Source organism: Polypterus senegalus, chromosome 3 (assembly GCF_016835505.1).
Source record: "Polypterus senegalus isolate Bchr_013 chromosome 3, ASM1683550v1, whole genome shotgun sequence".
Classification (NCBI taxonomy): Eukaryota; Metazoa; Chordata; class Cladistia; order Polypteriformes; family Polypteridae; genus Polypterus; species Polypterus senegalus.
Window position 1 is genome coordinate 7518207 of NC_053156.1, and position 25928 is coordinate 7544134.

The following is a 25928-nucleotide window of genomic DNA, read 5'->3' on the forward strand; positions in this document are numbered from 1 at the left end:
AACAATAATAGCAGCTCACTACTCAAAACGGTAAATTTGTGGGGAGCTGGTTTTGAACTCACAACCTCCGGACTATTGTTCAGCAGTTCTAACCACTGCACCACCAAAGCTGCTGTTTTGTACTTGCACCTTTTGTAAATTTTGATATTTGGCCATCAGTCTTTACACATTATACAGTTCATGTCTATATTTTGTTATTTATTATTAAAACATGAAAAACATTTCTGTTTTAACGATGTGTTTATATAGATTGTTGTAGACACAAAACAAACATCAAATTATTTCCCCTTACAATTCTGCATAGCTCGCTCTCAGATAATCAATCAAGACAGGAACTGGGAGAACTTCTTGCCCGTTCTGTGGTGGTGGGGGGATGGTATAGCAGGCTGCTTGCTGATTGGGCTTATCAACACATTTAGAAGACAGAAGAAGCTGATCGGAGAAGTGTGATAGGATTTAAGGTGGGCCGGATTTACAAGTTTTTTCAGTGGCTCTGGTAATTCTAGTGTTAAAAGAAGTATGGGAAAGTTAGGCAATCCTTTCCATAAATATCCTGAAATATACTGCACAATAATGCATTAGATTTGGTAAAATCAGACCAATTCTCAAAGCTAATTTAGAACTTGCACAATCAGCACAGGCTGAAATCTATAACCATGGTATGACATTCTGTAAGCATGAACCTGAAGATTGTGTTTTGGTTCTTAAAATTATTGGCTTATTGGCAAGGGCCATACAAAATTAAGGAAAAGAAGGGGCTGTTGACCATTTGGTTAAAAAACCCAATCATCAACCCGTTGAATGTGTTTATCATATAAATCTGTTGAAACTGTGGAAGGAACAGGGCCCCAATCCCTAGTTTGGACAACTGGGTTCCTGTTTCACTTTCAAATAAAGCTTCAATTTTGGTTCTCTGACCAATAAGCAGTTAATGAAAGACCTGGCAGACCTCTCTAACTGAGCATGACATCATGAATGACCTGTAAGTAATCATCCAAGAATGCCTGTACAGACACTCAAAAACAAAATGTGCAGAAGCGGAACTTGAGGTCAAATGAATGCTGGATGTAGGAGTGATTGAGGAAAGTTTTAGACCCTCGTCCACTCCTATTGTTTTGGTCCCAAAGCCTGATGACAGTTGGTGCTTTTGCAATGACTATCTGATATTCCACTTCGCAAGTGTACAAACTCCTTAATATTTGACCATCCTTCACATGAGAAAACGGTATTGGCAAATTCCCTTAAAGGAAAAAAAATGTGTTTAGCACTCCTAGCGGTCACTGGCTGTATTGTGTCCTCTCATTTGGGTTACACGGTGCACCAGCCACTCATACAGTGCCACCTATTTGAATGACGTGGTCATTTATTCCCGCACATGGGAGGATCACATGCAGCTGGTTTGGAATGTGCTCCTGACACTATATAATGCCAGCCTTCAGAATTATCCAAATAGAATGTTATTTGGGATTAACTGAAGCCAGATATTTAAAATATATGGTGGGAGGTGGTACAGTTCAACCACAGTGTACCAAACTTAATGCCATACCCAACTGACACCATCTGGAAACCAAGCGGCAAGTACAAGCGTTCCTGGCACTTATGGGGTACTACCAAAGGTTTTTCTGAAAGGGCTGTGCCCTTAAGTGTCCTGACAAATAACAGGAGCCCTGACATGGTAGTTTCGGGCGAAAAAACAAAAACTGTATTTGGTGGCTTAAAAAAGGGGCCACTACATCTGCAACTGTATTATTAGTTCCTGCATTTTCTTTATCTTTTATTTTGCAGATTGACACTTCGGACATGAGTTGGGGTACTACCTGATTGGCCATGAATTCACTCTGGTCAACGACCATGCGCTTGTACAGTGGATGGTGCTGCATAAAAAGTCGAACCCATGTGTCACCAGATGGTTCTTGAACTTGCGATCATTTACATTCAAAGTCTGACATTGGCATGGTTCCCTCCATGCCAACACTGATACATGGTCTCAAAGACATGACCTCAAGTTTGGACCACCTCACCTGATGAGTAAGGGTATGAGTGGGGCCGTGTCACACATGTGCACCTGATGGGGAACTTAATTGCACTTGGAACCAGGGATTGGCACTGTTGCCTAATGCCTCTGCTCTTACTCACTCTGCAGAAGCAGTGATTGACAGCCGCATCCTGAATGACATCACTTCGGGTTCACTGCCATCTGACTTCACCTCTTCTTGTCCTCTGAATTAAAAGATGGCTCTGCCACCATCTTGGAATCAATCCAATGGACACTCATGACTGAAAACACACCAATTGCTATTGAATTGTTTTTTTTGTGTGAACTGACAAGTAAACTCGGTTTACCACAATGCCCCAAATCTTTATCTGATCAAATCAGTTCAGGGATTCATGCCTCTCTGTGTGTGTATGTGTGTGTGTGTTTGTGTTTCTCTATTTCTTCATCCTGTAAAGCACTTTAAGCTACATCATTTGTATGAAAATGTGCAGAAATAAATATTTTTGTTGTTGTTGATGTTGTTTTGTAAATCTTAATATAAAGAACAACATTAAAATGAGCAGTGAACATGGGGGTCTGTAGCAGCTTTTCACTCACTGACCACCATCAGAAACGAGTGGTAAAGAAGGCCAATTCAATTCTGTCAGACAGCAGCCATCTTCTGTTTCCAAAGTGTCACTTGTGGCCATCAAGCTGCTGATTTAGGGTCTCAAGGGTGAAGACCCCCAGACTGAAGTCCTCTTTTACTCAGAGCTATCAGCCTTCTGAATTCTAGTAGCTGCAGGAGTCCTGTGGAGTTCTGAATTATTATTGTGTGCTCCTCGTTATTATTGTTCATAAATCGTTATTCTGATTTGTAGAAGTCTTATGGTGTGTGTGCTGATTACAACAATGGCTGTCATTTGTGGTCTCTTTTATTATTTTCTTGTCCCTATTTAACAATGTCCTACGTGCCACACATTCCTGCTGTGACAAATTTCCCTCTGGGATAATAAAAGTCTTCTGCCGTTCTGAAGAGTCAAAGCCACACATGAAAAGAGAGAACATGGAGATTCAATACCAGCAGTGACCGGGAGAAGGACTGGAACAAGAACATGAAATCAAAAGGGCAGAAGTGCGGACCACCACATCATAATACCTCCTGAATAAACACACAAGGGGGTCTGAAATGAGGGGGCAACTCAAAGTGGAACAAGTAAAGTATCAGCTGAGAAGAGCAGAAATAAAAGAGCTGTGAGTCTGTCAGGAATCGTCTTATACAGTGCAGACCATAATACCTTAAAACACAATTTATGGGTCATGTTTACTGGTGAACTCAAACCTCAAATGAACAAATAAAGAAATAAATTTAAATTTGCAAATGACATTGTAATGATCTTACAATGTTCTAAGGAATTCTCTTAACAAAACTGCTGAGAAGACAACTCGAAGTGCATTAAATCAATTCACAAAAACATGTCTCCCTGTATATTGTGTTGTAAATTTGCACAAAAATACTTTACTGCAGCAACCCTAGTAGCAGGGATACCAGGGAAGATTATGAAGAAGATTTAAAATCAATCAAGGGTCTTTTTAAAAGTAAGAAGCAATTTTGTATCAATTAAAAAATATTTTAAAGATCTATGAGAGGCAGAGTGTTCTTCAGATACTAATGTGATTCCTTTATTAAAGGTTTAAGTTTCTCTGTTTTTCTAGAATTGAGCACAATGCTGTTCTCTGAAGTATTAATTGTGTTCTGTATGAGGTGAGCAGCTGCGGCTAATGAGACTTCACAAATATTAACAAATGTCAGTCAAAGCAGCAAATCCTACGTTTAATTGTGGACACCAAACCTCATTTGACCTTCTCAGTCGTCCATTTCAGTTCCTCACAGTCACCTCAGTGTCATTTAGTGAGCCAGCAGTGTGAGGAGTGAAGGCCGACTGCTCCGTCTGCACTCGTCTGTCATCTGCTGCCTTATTGAGGAGGAGTGCGGATTAAAGTGCAGAAATAGAAACATTAACTTCATGAGACAAAACAAAAATTATTAAGCAACAAGTATATTATAAGATTCTTAAACAAATCCCCACCTGCCTGACAAACGCTGAAGAGAATTTCAGCCATCGTCTGAGCTCTGCTGGGGACACACAAACTGTAAACTGCAGAGATGAAAAGATCTTTACATTTCTAGATTTAATAACTTAACAATTTATAACCAGATAATGAAGTTTGTCCTAAAGGAATGCAAAATACAAAATCATTCTACGACATAAAAAGAAATAACATCACCACAAACAATGAAGTATAGAAATGAATTGCCAGGAGTCTCCTACATTTCCAATGCTCTTTATTTAAGATTCTGAAAATAAGAAGTTTAAGGAAAACAATGATGGTGAGAAAAAGCAACCTTTCTAAACAGTCTACACTCGACTCTAATAGAGGACAAAATGGGATATACAACAATAAAGTGAATATAAAAAGATTGAATTGATAATAAATATGTTTAAGAAATGAGCTGCTAACATAAAAAATGAACACAGACATGTTGCAAAAAAAAAATCAATATATGTCAGAGAAGAAAATTATTTTCTTTATGTTTCAACATTTACAATATATTGAACACTGCAGAAGCCGGACTAAATATTTTACACGTCAGGATTATTTTCAGTGCCTTTCGGAACCAGGAATAAAGAAAAGCATAAAGAATTGGATTAACCCCAAAGCTCACTTCACTTAGTAACATAAATGTATTAGCCATGGTAGATGCGATCAGATTATTATAATCAGTACTCAGACTGCATATATTGATAGGCAGCCAGCAGATAATAAAAGCCCCCACGACTACTCCTAATGTTTTTGCGGCTTTTCTTTCAGACGGTTTTGATATTTTACTGTCACTCACCTCCTCAGTTTGTCTCTTTTCTATCATACAGTTGATGGCTCTTGAATGGCTTCTTGCAACTACAAATATTCTGATATAAAAACCAATCATTAGTGAATAAGGAATAAAAAAAGTTATGAGTAATAAAAAAGTACCCACTTCTTCATAAGTGTATACTGCACAAGTTCCTTCACATAACTCTGTTACAATATCACTAAGGCATAATAGTATGAGTGTAATGAAAAGTGCAAACAGCCACACTACAGCAATGCTGACCTTTGCAACAGTCAAAGTTACTTTTGAGCTGTAAAAGAAAGGATGGCAGACAGCAATGTAGCGATCAATGGATATTAAAACCACATTATATACAACTACTGTATTAAGAATATTTGCAAGTGCCTGATATAAATAACAATAAATAACTCCAAAGTACCAGCAAATTTCAATCAGGTGAACAAAAGTGAAGGGCATCACAAAGAAACCTGATAAGAAATCGGCCGCTGCAAGTGAAAGGATCAGAAGATTAGTCGGCGTGTGCAGCTGAACAAAATGAGAAATAGAAATGACGACAAGAAGATTTCCAAAGACTGTCGATAAAATCAAAAGACACGAGAAAATATAACAAAGTCCATAAACTTCATTTTCATAAATCAGTTTATAACAAGATGCATTACTGTGAGGATAACAACGTCTAAATCTCAGTTGTTAAAACTCCATGTGTGTCCCTTGACTGAGCCGTCCTGCCTGCACACTGAGATGTTTATACACTGAGGCCCTGCGACTGCCATATTCTCTCTGCTGACGTAATTCACATGAGGCGTCTCTCTGCTGTGTGTGCTTCACAAATTCTCTCAGGATGTTTGTTTGTTCATTTCAGTTCTTACTCACTAATGAGTTCATCATATCTCAGATGTCTTCATTATATTTGTTTGTCAGGAGCCGCTCAGGGCTGCGGTGGTCTCTCCTCACAGCTCCACAGTGGTCAGCTGCTGGCTCTCTGCAGTTTCCTTCTTCTCCTCTGTCTGCTGTTTTTGTTTTTTTGTTCTCCGTCACTTTGACTTTCTTTTCTCATCACAGCGAGCAGCACATTAAATCAGCAGGTTCAGATGAGCTGAGGTTGTGCCCAGTGGTGGTCTGACACTCCATCCTGTGCTGTGCTGCTCAGAGCCCCTCTGACTCCTGCATGGAGTGTGCTGGACCACCCTGTGCTCATGAGAGGCCCTCACACACACACACACACACACACAGTGTACAGTAACAGCTGTGTGTTTTTGTCTTTTCCGGACCCTCACATTAAATTCCAGACAGTATTCCCCCCGTTGCTCTCTGTCAGTCTGACGTTGCGCTGTTTGTCTTTGTCTGATTTACTGGACGTCTTTCTTTTCTTAAATCATCAAACACCCAACATGCTTTTCTCTGTAGCAGCTAAACTCTCTTGTGCTTTTTTACTTTGAAGACATTTGCTGTGTGACTGATCATTACTCTGTTATCCGTTATCACTATAAGGACAATTAAAGTTCTCAATAAAGATAGAAATGATGTCAAGATCACTCCAACACAATCTTCAATTATATTTTAACATTTAGATTCACTTTTTTTATATTAATATTACAGGTGTATTAAATTCATACTGTATTAGAGTAACAGCAAGTGATTTTTTTACAGAAACTCTGAACTGTAAAATAAAAATACGAGAGGACTGCCATGTCCATCATACGAGTTCAATTTTAATGAAACAGTTAGCAGCAGCTGCTCGCTAATGGCAGACGTACGACTTTGCCGGAGTTTATGTGTGTTGTGTGGTTGTCATTCCCCTCCTAATCAACACAGACAGTGATGTGGTCCTCACCACACAAGAGTTCATACTTCATGCTCAGGTGGTCTGTTAATACAAACTTCATGTGTGGCCCCTTGCCTCTCTTTGTGTCAGTGAAGAACCTTGTGGTGTCACCAGTCACATATTTATGTCATTAGTCCGCATAGTGCAATGCATTTTGAGGGACAGCAGGTCTGCAGGCTTCACATTGTAAATCAGTTCTCTCAGGCAGCCCACCCATCGTTGGACACTCGCATGTCTTCACAAGCAGTACAAATGTTAGGTCTGAACACTCAGTGGGAGTTCTGAAACTTGAAACTACTGTGTACGAAAAAGACTTTGCTGTTATAATAGACTTGTCACTATCAACTTCCAGAAGTTTAGAAGCCATTGTGATTGGCGGTCATGGCCACTACCAGAGTAGATGGACCAGGGGAGAGAGCATTGGTGAGGCAATACCTCCCCTGTGACACTAGAGGGCAGCCCTCCTGGATGGCTGTGGCCCCATGGATTCCTGCAGGGCATGTCAGGGGCTAAAGTTTGGTTAAGCCATGTTGGGGTCCGTGGGGGCTGTCAGGGAGAGCTGCAGAGCAATATTGAAGGCCTCCAGTGCACATGGGAGTGATTCCATTTAATACTGATGATCAATCACGGGACCTAAATAAGAGGAGCCACCTCACTCCATTGAATGGCCAGAGTTGGGAGGAAGAAGACAAAGCCTGCGGAGGACTAGAGGCAAGAAAGGACTGTGTATAGGTGTGTTGCGGTGTTGGTGTTTTGTGCTCTTTAAACTGCAAGTAAACCAGGTGTTGAGTTTGAACCCATGTCCTGTCTGTGTGTGTCCAGGTTAGGGTGACCGTATGTGCCTTGGTGGTTTCACACCATTAAGAAGGCTAAGAGAATATGAGGTTATATAGCGTCCGATGTGTAGACCAGATTTCCCAACTGTCAGTCCACAGATCAGCACCAGTCCAAACAAAATCCATACGCCTTAATACAACTTTCTGTGTGTTCTGCTAAGAGAATCTAGCATAAAAGAAATCGATATGTGATGCACCAGAATTGGGATAATGAATTGCCTGAGGATATGAATGTATAAATTATTAAGGAGTAGCTAAATACCCGCGCTTCACAGTAGAGAAGTAGTGTGTTAAAGAAGTAATGAAAAAGAAAAGGAAACATTTTGAAAAAAACATAACATGATTGTTAATGTAATTGTTTTGTCATTGATATGAGTGTTGTTATCATATCTATTCTTAACAAATGAAAAGAAAAAATATATATATATTTATATAGCATATCTTTGCAAAACAAAAAGAAAGAAATAGAGCGTCACATACACGTCTTCTTTCCTCTGCCTATTAAGTAATAAATTAAATCGATTATAAATTATTAACACAAAGTAAGTGGAAAAAAAAATATCGGGAAAGAAACAGAAACCAGAACTTACCCCACAGCATCCACTGCGCTTCTAGCGTTAGAGCCAAAAACGTGGTACACGCAGGTTGTGAGGTGTGACGCTAATTAACTCTCGTGCTACAACAGATTATAGTGTTGTTATACTATAAACTATTTACAGGGATCAACAGTTTTGGGGAAGTTCATAACAAAAAAAATAAAATTATAGATAACATTTTACACTTTGCTATATGAGCAACTGTTGCTGGGGGTGCCAGAATCCAACAAGGAAGAAAAATGAAAAACATTATTTGTACAAAATCTTAATTTATTTAAAACGGATGACTCCCGCTCTCACGTGCAAGTCTGCGTGGATATTATGAACATCTGTTCCAAGTTCTATTTAAATTTTAAATAGAAGGAATTTTTATTTAGTCGATAGAAATGTCTTTGGTAGGAATGTAAGTTAAATGTAGGCATCTTTGCATAAAGTTTTGACTATCCAGCTTACATTATATATTCAAATATTCCAAGACCGCCTTTATATACAGTACTCAGGTTTTGGGAAGCTGATCAATGTAATCGGTGTACCAGGAAATCATGCATTGACACAAGTTCCCCTTTGCTTGGAATTGAAACTGTGATTAAATGCATAATTTTTTTTAATGCGCTATGGAGCACATGCATCGAAGCTTCTCATCTGTGCGATTGTCAATGTAACCCTTTGTAAGTAGTGCCTGGAGGATTCAGTTTGGAGAAACTGTAGAGACAGCGTGTGTATTAACTTGTGGATTTTATTCCAGCGCTTGCTCCTTACTTTCTCACTTGCACTATAACGCGTAATGCAAACCTTGTGCGATACTCCGCTAACTTAAAAGCCTTGTGCAGCACTTGCTTTTATCTGTCTCTCTCTGCTCCTAGCGGAACTGTCATCTCTGACTTGTCATGGAGCACGTTTAAGCTGATGTGTTTGCAGTCTGTGAATAAAAATCCTTCTTGTTTCTACGACCTCCTGTGTCTCTGTGCAAATCTGTGACCCAAGCGTGACAATATATTCCAGACGCTGACTTTATATATTTAAGTTTTGACTATCCAGCGCTTATTTTATATATTCAAATATTCCAACACCATCTTTATATACTCAGGTTTTGGGAAGCTGATCAATGTAATCGGTGTACCAGGAAATCATGCATTGACACAAGTTCCCCTTTGCTTGGAATTGAAACTGTGATTAAATGCATAATTTTTTTTAATGCGCTATGGAGCACATGCATCGAAGCTTCTCATCTGTGCGATTGTCAATGTAACCTTTTGTAAGTAGTGCCTGGAGGATTCAGTGTATATGTCACTCGCTCGCTTCTTATTGTTTCGCTGCCTTCTCAATTATATACTGCATGTTTTCTTCAGCGCGTTTTGGAGCTCTTCCTGGTTTTCTACGTACTGCGTTGACAGTCAGTTCACGTGATTACGTGGGAGGCGTGATGATGTCAGAAGAAACTCCAACCCCCACGGCTTTCCAGCTGAACTCCATTACAGCGGATGCAGAAAAATAGCTTCCAGTTATGACCATTACGCGTAGAATTTCGAAATGAAATCTGCCCAACTTTTGTAAGTAAGCTGTAAGGAATGAGCCTGCCAAATTTCAGCCTTCTACCTACATGGGAAGTTGGAGAATTAGTGATGAGTGAGTCAGTCAGTGAGTCAGTGAGGGCTTTGCCTTTTATTAGTATAGATACCCTTTGGGGTGCGAGCAGCTGTTGCTGGGTGTGCCAGAATCCATCAAGGAAGAAAAATGAAAAACATTATTTGTACAAAATCTTAATTTATCTATCCATTCCTAAATAATTAAATTGTCAGGCTATTTCGTATCAGTGCAATACACTGCTTGTTAAAACAGATGACTCCTGCTCTTACGTGCACTTAGTGCTGCGTTAGTATTATGAACTATCATATCTGTTGTGGACTTGTCCCGGACTCAGACAGGCGGACATGTTGTTAATCCTCACCACACGTTTATTTACAATATTTACAATATTAATAATGGTCACTCAGACCCAGTCAGTGCACAACACCCCAAATACTCAGCCCTGGCCACATAAATGCCTGTCTTCGGGCCGTCTCCACACCTCTCTTGTGCTTTGTCCTTCCGCCTCCCGACTCCAGCCCTGAATGAATGGAGACGGCCCCTTTTATCCAGGTCCCGGATGAGCACCAGGTGTTCCCAGCATTCCTCCCTTGGCTACGCCCCAGCATGGCGGAAGTGCTGGCTGTCCTCCCGGCATCTTTCAGGGTGTTGTCCTAAATCTTCCCCCCAGCACTTCCTGGTGTGGCGGAAATGCTGGGGCAACAGGTCCCCAAGGCATTGGGGCGCCTCCTGGCGGTGACCACGGGCCCCTACAGGGTGCAGCTTCCATGCTCTGAACCAGTGGCCACCAAAGCAACCAGGAAGACAGCCCCCACGTGATCCCAGATGGGCGCACGCCCACTTCCGGTCTTCCAAGTCGTCCTGGCCGGGTCATCGCCCCTGGCATCCACGACACTGTTCAAGTTCTATTTAAATTTTAAATATAAGTAATTTTTATTTAGTCGACAGAAATATCTTTGATAGGAATCTAAGTTAAATTTAGTCATCATTGCATAAATTTTTCTTCACCATAGAAATTTAAAGACTAAATTCAACTTACATTCCTACCAAAGATATTTCTGTCGACTAAAAAGAACCTACTTATATCCAAATAGAACTTGAAAAGATATATTTTTTCTAATCTGATCGCGCATTTTAGATCTACTTGACGTGCACTACATAGAGCCCCGTGCTATTGTGCTCTCGTCTGCCTGCCTCAATAAGTCATATGCAAATGAATATAAATCGCCCTTAAGCTCAGCCTTCTGTGAAAAGACAATGGGAAAAGCACGGGGGAAAATATAAGAATTTCAGCGAATACCAAGTGGAGGCAAATGAAAAATATACTATTTGTTCAAATAAACCATGGGATGATCAATAAAAGGAAGTTGATCGAGTGACATAGCGTGTTGGACAAACTTGAATGCTCACGTTCACAAAATCGCACAGTGCCGGAAATAAAAAAGAAGTCACATATCAAAGTCGCCGTGAAAAGAAGAGTTGTAGCCCACCGTCTGAGTGTCATATGAAAGTTTATTAGGATACAGAGAAAAAAAGGCACACAGTGGGAAAAAAGCAGGAAATGTCAACTTCAATCTCGACATTTCCACTTTAATCACGTAGTTTATTTTGTCATTAAAGTAGAACATCATAAACTTCATCTTAAAATCGTTTAATTAACCAGTTTCTCAAATTACATCGCAATTAAAGAAGCACGTTAAATGCTTTGTTTTGTGTTTGATCTTCTATGTGCTCTATGTGTGTGAATCACTACTTGCTTCTTAAACTGGCTCTCTTCCATCAACTGGACACAGAATCCATTACATTCGTGATATTACAGCTCTCTGAATAACTAAAATACTGAGATGTATACGTGATGTCATTTTCAGTTAAAGCACGTTATTAAACATGGGTTTCACTTCGATGAAATAATTTATTGCAGCAGTACTCAGGGGCGGCTCTAGGCTTGTGGTGGCACTGGGCAGATGAAGAATCGGTGGCTCCTTTGCCCGCCAATGTAAGTAAGGTATCTTATGCACGGTGGATGGCCACTTCCGTTGCAGACACTACATAGCCGCCTCGTGCTCATGACACAAGCATTTAACCTTTGCCGAAATTTGTCGCTGCGTTTTTAGCTGTGTTGTTATTTTCTCTTTCTGTTTTATATTTAATTTATATTGGCGTAGCCGTCACTGCAGTCAGTGCTTTTCTTTCCCCAAGTAACCGATCACCACACAATCAGCTCAGTAATAGACGTTAAGCCATCTGTAAGCTTAGCGCCGATTCTTCAAAACATTTAAGGAACATTGAAATATCTTCGTAGTACATGTTTAATTATTCTATCCTTCATGACAGTCCCAGTGAAGAATATAGATTATTTGAATGAAGTTAAAGTTTTATCTGTATAATTTAATAAACATATTTTGCTCCATTTCACCTTAAAATGATATCGTCATCATATGTAAATACGCGCTTTATAAAGTGGCTCAGGTTGTGCGATATTATAACTGTAGTGCAAGTTTACAGTGGGGTGATTGTACTTATAAGTCCTAACAGTTCTACAAGGTGCAATTGAGTGCATTTAAAGTTTTTGGGATGAAACTGTTTCTGAACCGCGAGGTCTGTACAGAAAAGGCTTTAAAACGTTTTGCAGTGGCTGAGACAGCGTGTCCTTGAAGCTGTATACAGATAATTTTCTTTCTGATCAGCTGCTGCTGTGATTCACACTCAGATACAGTGATATAAATACTCCGAGTGGTGCAGTGAGAGAAATATGGAAAAAGATGATCCGCTGTGGCAACTCCTAACAGGAGGAGCTGAAAGAAGAAGAAGAAGGTGCAGTGAGGTGTAACCACACAGAAACAGTAGCACTGCTTTGATGCTGGGTGCCGGCAGTTTGCTAAACCGAGTGGAGAACTTGCGTACGACAAGGCATGAGGTATCGTGGAAAAGTGCTTGGCTTTACGCCAAGTGTAGGTTTTATACATCGCGATTTGAACGTGGAAAAGTTCTTACACAACATTTCTGTGCGTACGCACCGTTTATACATGAGGCCCCTGGTCTGCTGACCTGAGAGAGTGAGACGGTACATAAGGTACATTGAGAGTGAGCAGACTAGCAAAGGGATATACAGTAGGTGTTTGTAATGAAGGGAGACTTATCTTACCTCCGATTTCGGTTCCGGACAGGTTAAAATGCAGATTCTGGGAACTTCATGGAAAACAGCAGGTATCCTAATTGTTCGTTCTGTGAATATTATCCCTCCTCCCGGTAGAGGACCCTATTACTTCCAGATAAATGATGACTGTTACCATCAGGCAGGTGTGCTACACCCAGAATATGATGAGTAGAGGCAATACACTCACCTGAATACACTCAATCCAGACAAGATCACCAACCGGAGAATGTGTCGTGTGGAAAATTCAAGGTGCCATCCCGTACTGATGAATCGATTAAGTTGATGGATGAGTGAAATTAATCTTTTTACACGAGTGTGTAGAATGAATTTTGAAGTCAAACAGGAATGCACAGAGGAACAGGTGCTCGACCAACCACTGCTACAAATGCAATCACACTGGGTAGGTATAGTGAATCACAGAGATATAATGCTGCAAAGACAAATGAGGTGGACATCATGTTTGAGTACCCAAAAGAATAATCCTCTCTGGAGCAGGACCTCCTTATCCCTTCTAGAGAAGATGCAGGGAATATAAATAGGGACACCCTACTTTTATTCAGATATCGGAGTTGAAGACCAAATATTAGGTTGGAACCTCAAAGGGCTCTACTTGGAGAGCAAAGAGGAACAACTGTGGCAAATCTGAGGGTCAAGGTAACACAAGCAGTTTTACTGTTAATGTCTGGGAGTAAGGGACGATACATTCAATCAGTTTTTGAGTGTGTGAAGGCTGAAGTCTTATAATTAATAAACAGAATCTTAAAATCAATGCAATATTTAATATCGAGCCAGTGAAGCTGCTAAAAGACAGGAGTAACGTGTTCTATGGAAGGAGTTCTGGTAATAATACAAGCTGCAGCATTCTGAACAAAATGAAGTTTGTAAAGCAGTTTGCGAGGAAGACCAGAAAGGATAGAATTATAATAATCAATTGAGATGTGACCAGAGCAAGAGCAAGAATAGCAGTGATGGATACTGCCAAAGATGGATGTAAATAGAAATATTCAGACCGAGTGACATTAATATTACTACATATTAAAGGGGCTTGAGAATCTTATAACAATAAAAGCAGTGGTCTGTGGATCAGTCATGGAGGTTGCAAAAGTGAGGAGCCTTGTCAACAATGAACAGGTCCTTGAAAGAGTCTGTACTATTTATTATGCTGCCACAACTGTTTAAACTCTGTGCCTTCATTTGTGTCTTTGCAACACCAATTAACTCAGAGCAATTGTTTGTGAAATATAAAAAAGGTTGTGTGAGATGGTTGCACGGCACAATCAAGGGCATGCAGATGGATGAGATTGTGTGAAAAGTGAGTGCTGCTTGACACAGAGAGAACTCTAATGCACCATGGAAAATGATTCAGGGATTTCTACCTACCTGTAACACGGGCTGTCATGGGATATACAAATCCAGAAGACTATTTTGATGCAATTCATAAACACAACTGAGCGGTGGTATTGGTTATGACTGTGAATATTCTTCAATGGGATGCATATGCCTTTCCTTTTCTCTCTGATGCCAAGTTCTGCTCTTGGGTTTCTGCAGCTTTTGTTGAACTTCTTTACTTTTCAGCCCTGCAGTTTCTCTGAGACTTTTATTCTGGTTATTTATACTCATATAAATATCGCATAAGTTCACATTTATTCCTTTTGATGGACACATCAGAGGTTGTTCAGGCTCTCTCTCTCTTTTATTTTTCAGATGGCTGCAGGGTTGTTGTAGAGCACAAAGGCTCCTGCTACTTCATACAGAGAAAGGGCTCAGTTATCTTGGTAAGACATTTAAAAATATAACGACACAATACAGAGGTGTTCACTCATTCATGTGTTTTGATATTTTATTTCTTTGTAATCAATGCTTTAGTGAGGATTTGAACACAAGTGTCTTTAAGTGATCATTAACAAAGACCTGATGCTTTATATCTGTGTGTTTAGATAAAACTCGGCATGTTGAGTTCTTTGTGTCAAGTCGTGTCACTAATCCCAGACAATGGTGTGACTGTCCACTCAGATCCTAAATTTGATTCAGTTCATCGTATTTCCTGATTGTGATTAATGTTCAGGTGAAATGCCATTATATAAATACACACAGCTGAAGTCATTTTGTGGTTAAATTCCTTGACTTTGCCGTCTTGTGTCAATTCTCGTCTCAGGTTTCTCCAGTTTGCACTGAGCTTTATTTTATTTATTTCCCTAACGGCTCTTCATTTCCCCTAACCACAGGCAAACAAGCTGCAGGTTACACAATCTGTTAACCTTATGAAGCTTTTGAAAGTGTCTCCCTTCAGAGAATTGTCTTTATTGGCCGGGTACACTAATGTGGTGAGGAGTTTGACTTTGTAGTGTTGTTCCAACAATCAAGGAGAGAACACAACATAAAAAGATCAAATAAGAGACAGTGCAAAATGATTTCAGTATGTTTTATATCACATTATTTAAATTATTCAGTGGATTAGAAACAATTTTATTTTGTATGGTATTATTACTGTATGCTTTAACTGTAAGCACACTTTCCATCCAGCAGCTCATCTACACATAGAAGGAGGATGTGCTGCTACAGACAGAAGGTGATTTTTTCTGCAGTTAGAAGAGCAGACAGACACCTTCTGCAGACAAGTAGGATTAAGAAGGTCAAAACTTTAAACAGCACAATTCTGTTTTTAGAAGGGTCAAGATCAAGTTTCCACATGTGTAAAAGTGAAGCTCTTGAACCATTGGTTATCCTTATGCATGCTCACATCATGAACGGGTACTGACACGGTCTCTGAAAATGACAAAGAGGGAAAAGGGGTGTTCAACCTGGTCCTCACAAGCTTTAACACTAGAATTACCAGAGCCAATTAAATAACTCATAAATCCAGCCCACCTTAAATCCCTTCGCACCTCTCCATCAGCGTCTTTTGTCTTCTAAATGTGTTGATAAGCCCAAGCAGCCTGCTATACCATCCCCCCCACCGCCTCAGAATGGACAAGAAGTTCTCCCAGTTCCTGCCTTGATTGATTATCTGGGAGTGAGATACCTAGAATTGTAAGGGGAAATAATTTGATGTGTGTTTTGTATCTGCAACAATCTGTGTAAACACATTGTTAAAACAGAAACGTTTTTCACGTTTTAATAATAAACAACAAAATGTAGACATGAAGTATATAATGTGTGAAGGCTCAAATAAACACTTTCACAAAAGGTGCAAGTACAATACGACAGCTTTGGTGGTGCAGCGGTTAGATCTGCTGACTTATACCATCTCCTCGACAAATTTACTGTTTTGAGTAGTGAGATGCTCTTATTGTTAATATTATACAATAAAAACATGCATTTGATTTGTGTCTGTAACAGCGGTGTAAATTTATAGTACTTGTAAAAGTTAGCGTTGTTTTTTCTCTTTTATTTCCTCAGTCACGATCACAATACAACACCCACCCCCTGCCCAGATCTGACGCGGTTACTGAAACTGGGAATAAATGTACATGTGAGTGAGACAATGGAACTGGAAATTCTCTGATCTGGATGGATAAAAGCCGACACACAAATCTGCCTTCCTGGTGCTGCATCTCATTGTCACTTGATTTTGAAGGAACACTTGAAGTGTTCCTGCTCATGCTGAATTAGTATGCATCTTATGGTCCATGATGTCAAAGCCACACTGACAAAAAACAGAGACATAGGTATATATGATATTTGGAATAACGTATTTTATGACCTGTACAGTGCATTTTGGAAAACATTGTGGCACTGATGCAACATTATTCATATTCATTTGCATGCTTTCCTACTCTTGTAATCAGTGATCTTGCCAGTGTCCACTTTTGGGTGTATGTGGGTGTTTCTATTGTACTCCTGGACATGCAGAGGAAAGAATAGTACAGAGAGGTCAGTTCCACGCTATATGCAATCATCAGATTCAAATGTTAACAGTACACACACAACCAAGGACCGTCCTTCCTATGTTTACGACATGTGTACCTGTTGCAATGCGCACACTTCTCTCAATGCTGTGTTACTTTTACACTGAAGGGGCTGGGGAAGTGGCGGTCTTCGAACTGAAGCTTGTCAATGTTGCATACTCTTTAACTTTATGACTGCCTGTTTGTGTCCGAGGCTACCTTCCACAAATCTTTTAAAAACACTGCGAATGTGATAAACTTTACTCATTTGAGTGTCATCATCTCTTCCTGGAAATGAAAAGAATGCACCGGCCTCTCACAGTCGAGCTCTGTGAACAATCAACAGGTCAGAATCTCAGCCAGCAGTGAGCCCAGTATACAGTAAATTGTAGAAGTTTATAGGTTTCTGCTAGCGTGAGATGCAGCATGAGACACGCAGATTTGTGTGCCGCCCTGCAGCTACCTGCAGTTGATCTTACAGGGCTAAATTGCTAGCTGTCTTGAAGTGTGTCTTCTCTGTACTTGAACCTGTCTTAGAAAATGAATGTGCTGCTTGACCCACCACAGTATGTGTATGATGAGAGTGCTGCATACTGTATATTTATCTTGATTTCCAGAATGCATAAGATAAGGTGCCACATGAGAGGTTGTTCATCAAACTAAAAAAAGTAGAAGCTCAGGGTATAATATGTAGGTGGGTGTAGAACTGGGTCAGACACAGGAAGCAGAGGGTGATGGTACCAGGAAACTTATCAGAATTCATTGAAGTTAAGAGTGCCATTCAGCAGAGGTCAGGGCTGAGTCTTCTGCTATTTTTAACATATACAACTGATCTGAATAGTAATATAAAAACAAAGCTGGTTAAGTTTGTGATGATACCAATATAGGAGGACTGGGATATGATATTTAATATAAGTAAATGTAAAGTATTACAGTGTCATAGGCAAAATGACTTGGCTGGCATCCCAGCTGGGGAGAATGGTTTTTACCTGGCCAGTAAACTTTTATAAAGAAAGCAGATGGATGGATGGATGTCCCAACTGGGTTGGAAATGGTACCTTTCTAGGTTGGGTGGCCATTATAAGGGAAGGCCAATAAGAAACGGCCTCCTGATACCATGTGTACCCTAGCACACTGGGTGGTGGTGGTATCCTTCTGCTATGGCTCCCATTCGGACCCACACAGGCATGCATGGGAGCACACTGGGTACTGTAGTCCCGTTTGACAGACCTACTGGGTTCCATGGGTGCTGCTCACTTATCATGTCACTACTCTTATGTCTTAGTCCAGAATCATTTTGCCATTGAAATCAGTTAACATTTCTGCATGCCAGCTGTAATTACAACATGCTGACTAGTGTTTAAAGAAGTCTCTTTATGACGACCTAAGTGTTTCTACTATAATCTTTTTCTAATATTGGTCTACACTAATTTTAAGAACATATGATCTGAATTGTCCTATAACTTTCTAACCTCTACTTGATTGATGTCATAAGTACCCTTTTTCTAAAGTATCTATTTCACATACCAGGCTCTGTATTTTTATCTGCAATCAGACCATTTAATAATAGTGTTGGTGGTGACACAGACAGCACAAGTATTTACTTCAGAAACGTAAGTTTCTTGCTTATGTTGCTAATGAGGTGTACAACACTGACCAGAGATACACACAACCATACTTGTATTCTCATACTCTCATCCAAAAAGTTACCCCAATTTATAATCAGTTCTTGTCTTAAACTAGGTTACAGTTTTTAAAGCAAACGGCTATCTTTCTGACAGAAAGTGTCAATCCTCGATTCAGAATATATCAGTACTGAAATTGCAAGGATATATCCAAGCTTCTCAGTAAAGTTAAAATCTTCTGTAATCAGCTGCCAGAAAAAGTTTCTATTCCAGTGACCAGAGAAAATAAACCATGACAAGAGTACATTGTGAAGTGGACATACAGTATCTTGAGGAGGCCTGTCTACCATATATTTACTCAAAAGTCAATTTTTTAATATGTATTAACAACCCAAAAATCTTCCAGCTGTGTCAAATCACACCTAGCAAAGAAAAGGGATGTCTTGTGGGGAAGACTGCACTTGGATGGATGGTCGGTGTCCCAAACAAAGGAATAGATAACTTTGCAAAGTACAGTGGTAAGCTGCCTAAATATTCAATCAGTGTTTCTATAACAGAAATAGAAGAAATGTTGGACCAGCAGTAAAATTCAGAATTTTCAGAGCTCAGCTGTCAAGAGAAAGAAGAAATTTCACAGGAGAACATCAAGTTCATACACAGAGTCTCAGAATCAGTAAGACTGGTAGGTGGCCACTATTGCTTAAATCTGCCTTTAGAAGATGAAACACTTAAAATGCCAAATAATCGCTGTATTCATGTTTCCATATAAAGTTTTAATGAGAGACATTATTGAGAAGGGTTACACTGTAAAGGTACACAAAGAAAGCCTGAATTGCAATGAAGGCAGGGTGTGGCACATCCCACCTCACGGTGTGTATCATCCAAAGAAAAGCAAGATTGGAGTGGTCTTTGACTGTACAGCTACCTACCAAGGGATTTCGCTTAATGAACAACTACTGAAAGGTCCTGACTTAAGTAACAAACTCATTGGCGACCTTACAAGACTTAGAGAGGAGCCAGTAGCATTATTGGCAGACATCAAATCAATGTTCCGCTAAGTTACAGTCTCCCATAAAGACATTAATCTTTTTTGTTTTTTGTGGTGGCCTGAAGGTAATCTGAGCAAAGACTACGGAGAATTTAAAAGGATGGTACATCTTTTTGGTTCTTCTCCTTCATCCAGTTGTGCTTCTTATGCTTTGTGTAGAACAGCCAAAGATGCAAGAATGTTTCTTAAGGAAGCTGTTAGTACTGTACTCAGTAACTCAACGACAGCTTAAAGTCAGTGGCAACAGAATAAGCAATAAAATTGGCAAAAGCTCTCCAAGCCCTGTACTTCAGAAGGGGTTTCTACCTGACCAAGTGGGTGAGTAACAGCAGAGCAGTTTTATTTTCTATTCCTGATGAAGACAGAGCTCTTGAACAAAAGAACTTAGACTTGAGCCATAGTCTGCCCCCAACAGAATTCACCTTGGGGGTCCAGTGGTGCACTGAAATGGAATATTTCAAATTTCAGAGAGTTAGAAGACAAACCCGCTAGAAGGTGTGGTATTGTCTGTGGTCAGTTCAGTTTATGACCCCCACAGATTTCTAGCACCTGCTATGCTGCCATCAAAGCTTATCTTAAGATTGAGTTATGCAAAGAGAAATGCTGGTGGGATGAAGAAGTAGAAGTCAAGTATGTGCAGAAATGGGAAAAATGGATGGATGACTTACAGCTACTGGTGAACTACAAAGTAAGCAAATGCATCAAACCTGTAACCTGTAGTAGAACACATGCATTGTCATACGCCAGTGTCATATGTTTGAGATGAGGTGATGGCAATTGATGCAGAAGTGGCACTGCACACTTTTAAATTCTGCATATTGAAGAACAGGTTTTTTTATTAACAGCTACTGACTAAATATGAACAATATTGCAGATTTTGAGATGGATGAGAAAGAAAATCCAGAGAAAAAGCCAGCTTTATCCTTAATTGTGTGTTAGATGTTGGAGTGGCAAATGTCTGATTGTTGAATAAATGACATATAATGCATTGGTGAGTGAATATGAAGTGAAGAAGTTTTAAATGAAATGTGAGCAAACCGCACCATCGCTACAAACTCCAAACTGAACCATCTGTGGACATTTCAGAGAGCTGGGATATGGAAGTAGAAGTCCCAGCAACACTGAGAGAATCTTGAAAGTCTCTGCTCAAGGACAAGTAACAGGGTGGGCACTATAAGTCAGGTCCCCGAAGCCACGAGCATCAGCAGCAAAAGCTTTGATTTTGATTTTTTTTATTTCACACTTATGCCTTTACAAAAAACAGTTAACCCATTCCCAGAACACCTGAATATTAATGCATACATTTTAATGTGTTTAAAATATAAGAAAGTGTTAATTTTACTCAACTACAATAAGCAGACATTCTGTCATTGCAATATTGTTAACGTAACTTATGGATTATTGTATGATTTCAAAGTTTTAAATTGAAATTGTAAGTGAGATTTAGGTTATACTGTAACTTTATATTATAAACTATTTCTGATATTTGACTAGGAATATGATGTCAATGTGCAGCAGTTCAGCTGTGACTCTAAAACGGTTCCTCTACTTTTTATGGTCTGTCTGCTAGTCTCTCAGGTAAACTGCGCCGGACCCTTGTGTCTTATGACACCCACCTTGAAACGGCTCTACAACGGGGCATCAGGTAGTTGTACCGAGATAAACCAGGGTGAGTGAGAGACACAGACGAGATGGTATAAAAATAAACAGAATATCAGCTGCTTTCAAAAGTTGAATGAGTTCTTTCAATAAAGCACATCAGTAAGTATATCAAGAAGTACAGCTTCTACATGTGTATTATTATGATAAAATGAAAAGAAAACAGTCCCGTGCTCTGCTCCCTTCTTCAGCCTGCTCTAATGGACCACCAAGGAGTTTCAAAGTCCAAACCAAGACTTACCCCTTCATAATCTTTTCAAGCTGCTTCAGGTATAAAGGACTATGTCCAAAGCAAACTCACATCAAAGAAACGTTCTGCTCATCACCTTTATACAAACTCCTGCATTGCTCTCATGGATAACTTCCTTCACTTACCAAGCACACATTACATTGTCTGCTCTACAGGTCACAACCCAGAAGGAAGCCTACAAATCTGAGCCTCACACTCGCGTGTATGTGAATCACCACGGATTAATAATTATTACATCTCTCTGTCTGTTGGGCCTTTTCCAACCATGAAACAGTTTCTCTAACTTTGTCAGTCTCACACTCACTGCTTCATACCTCCTGTCTGGATGCTTTCTCACATCCTGACCTGGCAGACTCGTGTTGCTCTGTATCATCCCACACCATGACATTCCCTTCCAACTGTCAAGGTAACCCCACGTCATGCAACTATTTGCACTGTGAAAGAAAACACAAAAGCAAGATAAAGGTTGGGGGCATCCACCCTGTTGTGAGCCACTAGGGGGCGTACCGCCACCCTAACCCAGACACAGACAGGCAGGAGACAGATTTTTCCACACTCCACGTGTTTATTTACAATTTTACCAGTCCACAATACCAGTAAACACAATGTAACACACCAACAACATTCAGTCCCTTCTTTCCACCAGTCCTTCTCCCTCCACTCCTCTTCAGGCTTTGTCCTCTCCTCCTGACTCTGGCCTCTTATGGAGTGAGGCGGCTCCTTTTTATAGGGCACATGGATGAACTCCAGGTGCCTAATGAGCTTCTTCTGGCCACACTTCCAGGTGAGGCAGAAGCATGACCAAACAAGGCCCTGGAAAAGTCCATGTGCCCCCTGGCGGTGGGTTAAGCCCCCATACTCATAACCCGTGGCCCCACTGGAATCCAAGGAGGCTGACCTCTATTGGCAAGGGGAAGAAACTGTCCCAAAAATTCTCTTTCCCCTTGTCCTTCCAGTCTTTGGGCAACGGCCCTGGCCGTCCACTACACTGTATTCTTGAAAACAGGTCGCAATTTAGCCAAGGTGAGAATTTTGAGAGACTGTGTCCATCACAGAATTGAAGTATAACAGACAATTTGGCAGTTTTGTAGTGTGTTGACAGGAAGGGGTTTGTCTCGAGGGCTGGAACCAGAAGTGAGGTTGGAAACAAGGACAGCAGCCTGAAGCAGAAGTGAGGTCTGAAGTGAGATCAGAGCTGGAACCAAGAATATATCATTACTCATTTATCTCATTACAGGTGTTTGCCATATTAAATCTTCAGTGCAGACATGAGCTGTAAGTGAGAGGACTCGAGTTTGGGGTGATAAACAAGATAAATAAGCCGAGGGTGAAAGTGCAAGGAGGGACAAATGGCTGGATGAACAGGGGATGGATGAGTGCAGGTTCGGCTCTGCTAAAGGACTCTTTTGCACAACAAAAGCAGTTATCGGATAAGGCCGTACAATTTTCCTTGCATGTGTCGGGAAAAGTAGGGTGATCAAGGGAGACGATATTTTGGTGGAGATTCTAGTGTTAAATGTCATTGCAGTTATTGAAGCAATGGGTTAAAAGGTCACCTTTGTCCAGGGCTGGAACCAGAAGTGAGCTCAGGTGGGATTTTCTTCTGAGAGTCTGCAGAGGATGAAAGAGAGAAGATGTTAGAATGCATCACCAATTAGTACATTTATTTAGGCCCATTGTCTCCCTCCCATGCACATGTGTGTGACACAGAACCGACACCCCCAAGCACAGACCCATCGGATCAGGCCGCCCAGACTTAGAGGTCATGAACATGTGAAAGAGCATCGGTGTTGGCATGGAGATTAAAAGTCACAATCTTTACACATTCACAGCAAGCCAAATTGTTTTGTTACTGTGAATGTGAAGTCCAGATATCATTTTCAAATGAAGACGTTTGTTTGCATGTTACACTTTCAGCCAGATACATGTGACATGATAAAAACATACTTTTGATCTGAGTCAGTACCAGTCTGTGTAAATTTATGATATTTGGATCAGTCAATGCTAAAAAGACAAATTTATTTTTCTGTGCCATTAAAATTACTCAAATTTGACAAAAGCTCGATATATGGAGCCTTTCTGTAAAAATAATACAAACAGTGTCAGATCGGGGGGAGTGTAAACGTGTTTCATGAACATTGCAGCAGTCAGTTGGTCAGTGACCACGATGTGAAGAAGTTGTCTGTTGTTATGCTTCTGTCCTTGTCCAGAAATGGCTCCATAAGCCTCGTGATGACATTCTAGGAAAGTCTTTCCCCAGTGGGATGACTGGTAGCACATGAGGGATTTAAATGCTAAGTGCCATGTGGACAATTTCAATAGAATGCAGAACCATTTTAGAAATAAAAACGTTCATGTTCAATACAACTCTTTATTTAGGAAAGACAACAGACAACTGCTTCACATAATAATGATAATAATAATTCTTATCTCTTTTCTTACTACTCAAAGCTCTCTCCATGCAGGGAGGACCCGGGAAATAATCTCATAATCTCTTTACTGGACTGTGAAGTAGCAGCTGCCGCTGGCAAATAAACTGTTATGAAACGCATTCACTCTCCCCTATCTGACACTGTTAGTATTGTTTCGTTCTTACTTTTGTGACACAATTATATTGAATATTTTAAGTTTATGCCACATTCTAATCCTAATTCACAGCAACGTTATTTATATTCAGTTTTTTATCCTTGGATAAAAGCACAATTGACTCATTACTGTGAATATGAAGTTCAAATTGCATTTCCAAATAAAGATGTTTGCATACGTGTGGGTTTGTGTGCATTTCACATTCAAGCAGTCTGATTGATATATACTAAATACATGTCTGTCGAGTGAGTCTGTGTAAGTTGGTTTGTTGCAAAAGTTAATGCTAAACGACAATTTATGTCTGTACACCGGATGATGTCACAGAAGTGTGACTATCAAAAAAAAGTTAACACTCACACTCAGGCAGTTATAATTTAATATAATAAACAAATACATTTGCTTTATGTCTACAAGAGCTGTCATACATTTACACGGATCGTTGCACACATGCAACACACATGAAATCTATTGTTTTCAAATAACGGTATATCATTACTTATATATCTCCTTACAAGTGTTTGTCATATTAAATCTTCAACGCAGACTTGAGCTGCAAGTGAGAGGACTCGAGTTGGCGGTGATAGGCCGATGCACAGAAGTTTTGAGGGTGGTGGCACAACTCAAAGGCACAAGAAGAACCAGAATATAATATAACAAACTTTTATTTTATATAAATCATTTGGGTGTAAACCAGCGAAACAACCAGAGTAAAATGTAGGCATTGATTGACCCTGTATGTAAATTCAGTAGTTTATAAAATGAACCCCTATTCTTTTTTTCTCTGATCATTCTGACCAGGTTGTAATGGACTTCTTTTGCTAAATGTTCCACCCAAGGCATTTTGCTGAGGAGTAATTAAAAGATTTAATCAACAGCTTTTCTCCTGCCTGATTACTGAATTGTCCTGTTAGAGGACATTTCTTTTTTTAATAACAATTTTTGGTGCCCAACGTTAAGGCAATTTGTACCCCAGAGAAAACTCCCAGCAGAATCTGAAAAGAAGTGAAGGCAACAAGGTAATTGTGGTGCGTCCGAAATTAGGACCAACTTGTTCCCATCTGCTCAGGACTCCAGATGACGCAATCGTCAGACCAGAGATGGTAGGAAGGAGGTATGTTCATTCACTCTTTTGGGGATAAGGCTCTGTGTTAGACATCATGCTGAGTTAGGGTTAGTTTTTTTGTTATGTTAAGAGAAAGTAAAAAGAATTTAGTGAGTTCCTTTTGCCCACTAGAGAGAGCCTACGTCAGGGGTGTCAAACTCCAGTCCTGGAGGGCCACAGTGGCTGCAGGTTTTCATTCTAACCATCTTCTTGATTAGTGACCAGTTTTTGCTGCTGATTACTTCTTTTAATTAACTTGACTCAGGCCCTTTAGTTGTTTCTTTTTCCTTAATTAGCAGCTAAACAATAATGAGACACAAAACAAGCCGCCACATCACACAATATCTGAAAATAAAGAAAGGTGAAGGTCTCAGTAAGGTTGATCTCTCAACTCACCAAAACACTTTGACGATGTTTTTGTGAAAAATAGAAAATCAACAGTTTTGGAAATGTCATCTGTGGCAGAGCGAGAGCAACAACAAGCCATGGAATTAAATAACAAGTTTAATTAACAGCAAGAATTGGCTTCTCATTAAGAAACTGGTTGGAGTTTGAAGCCCCAGGTTAGCTGGTCGTCTGTTGGCTCGCTTCACGTCTCATTTCTGTTTGGCTGTCATTTAATGAGGAAACAAATCAATTCAGAGGAATGAATCCTTCTAACAGGGCTACTAAAATGTGAATTAGCAGTGAAACCAGGTCACTGATTAGGAAAAGGGTTAGAATGAAAACCTGCAGCCGCTGCGGCCTTCTAGGCCTGGAGTTCAACACCTGTGGCCTACGTTGCCCCATGGATTCACTGGGACGCATCAGAGACTGCCAATGAGTAAAGAGAAGTGCCAAGGTCACTCCTCGTCACATGGCAGAATTTATAGAATCAAATTTATTGATTTTATTAGAAT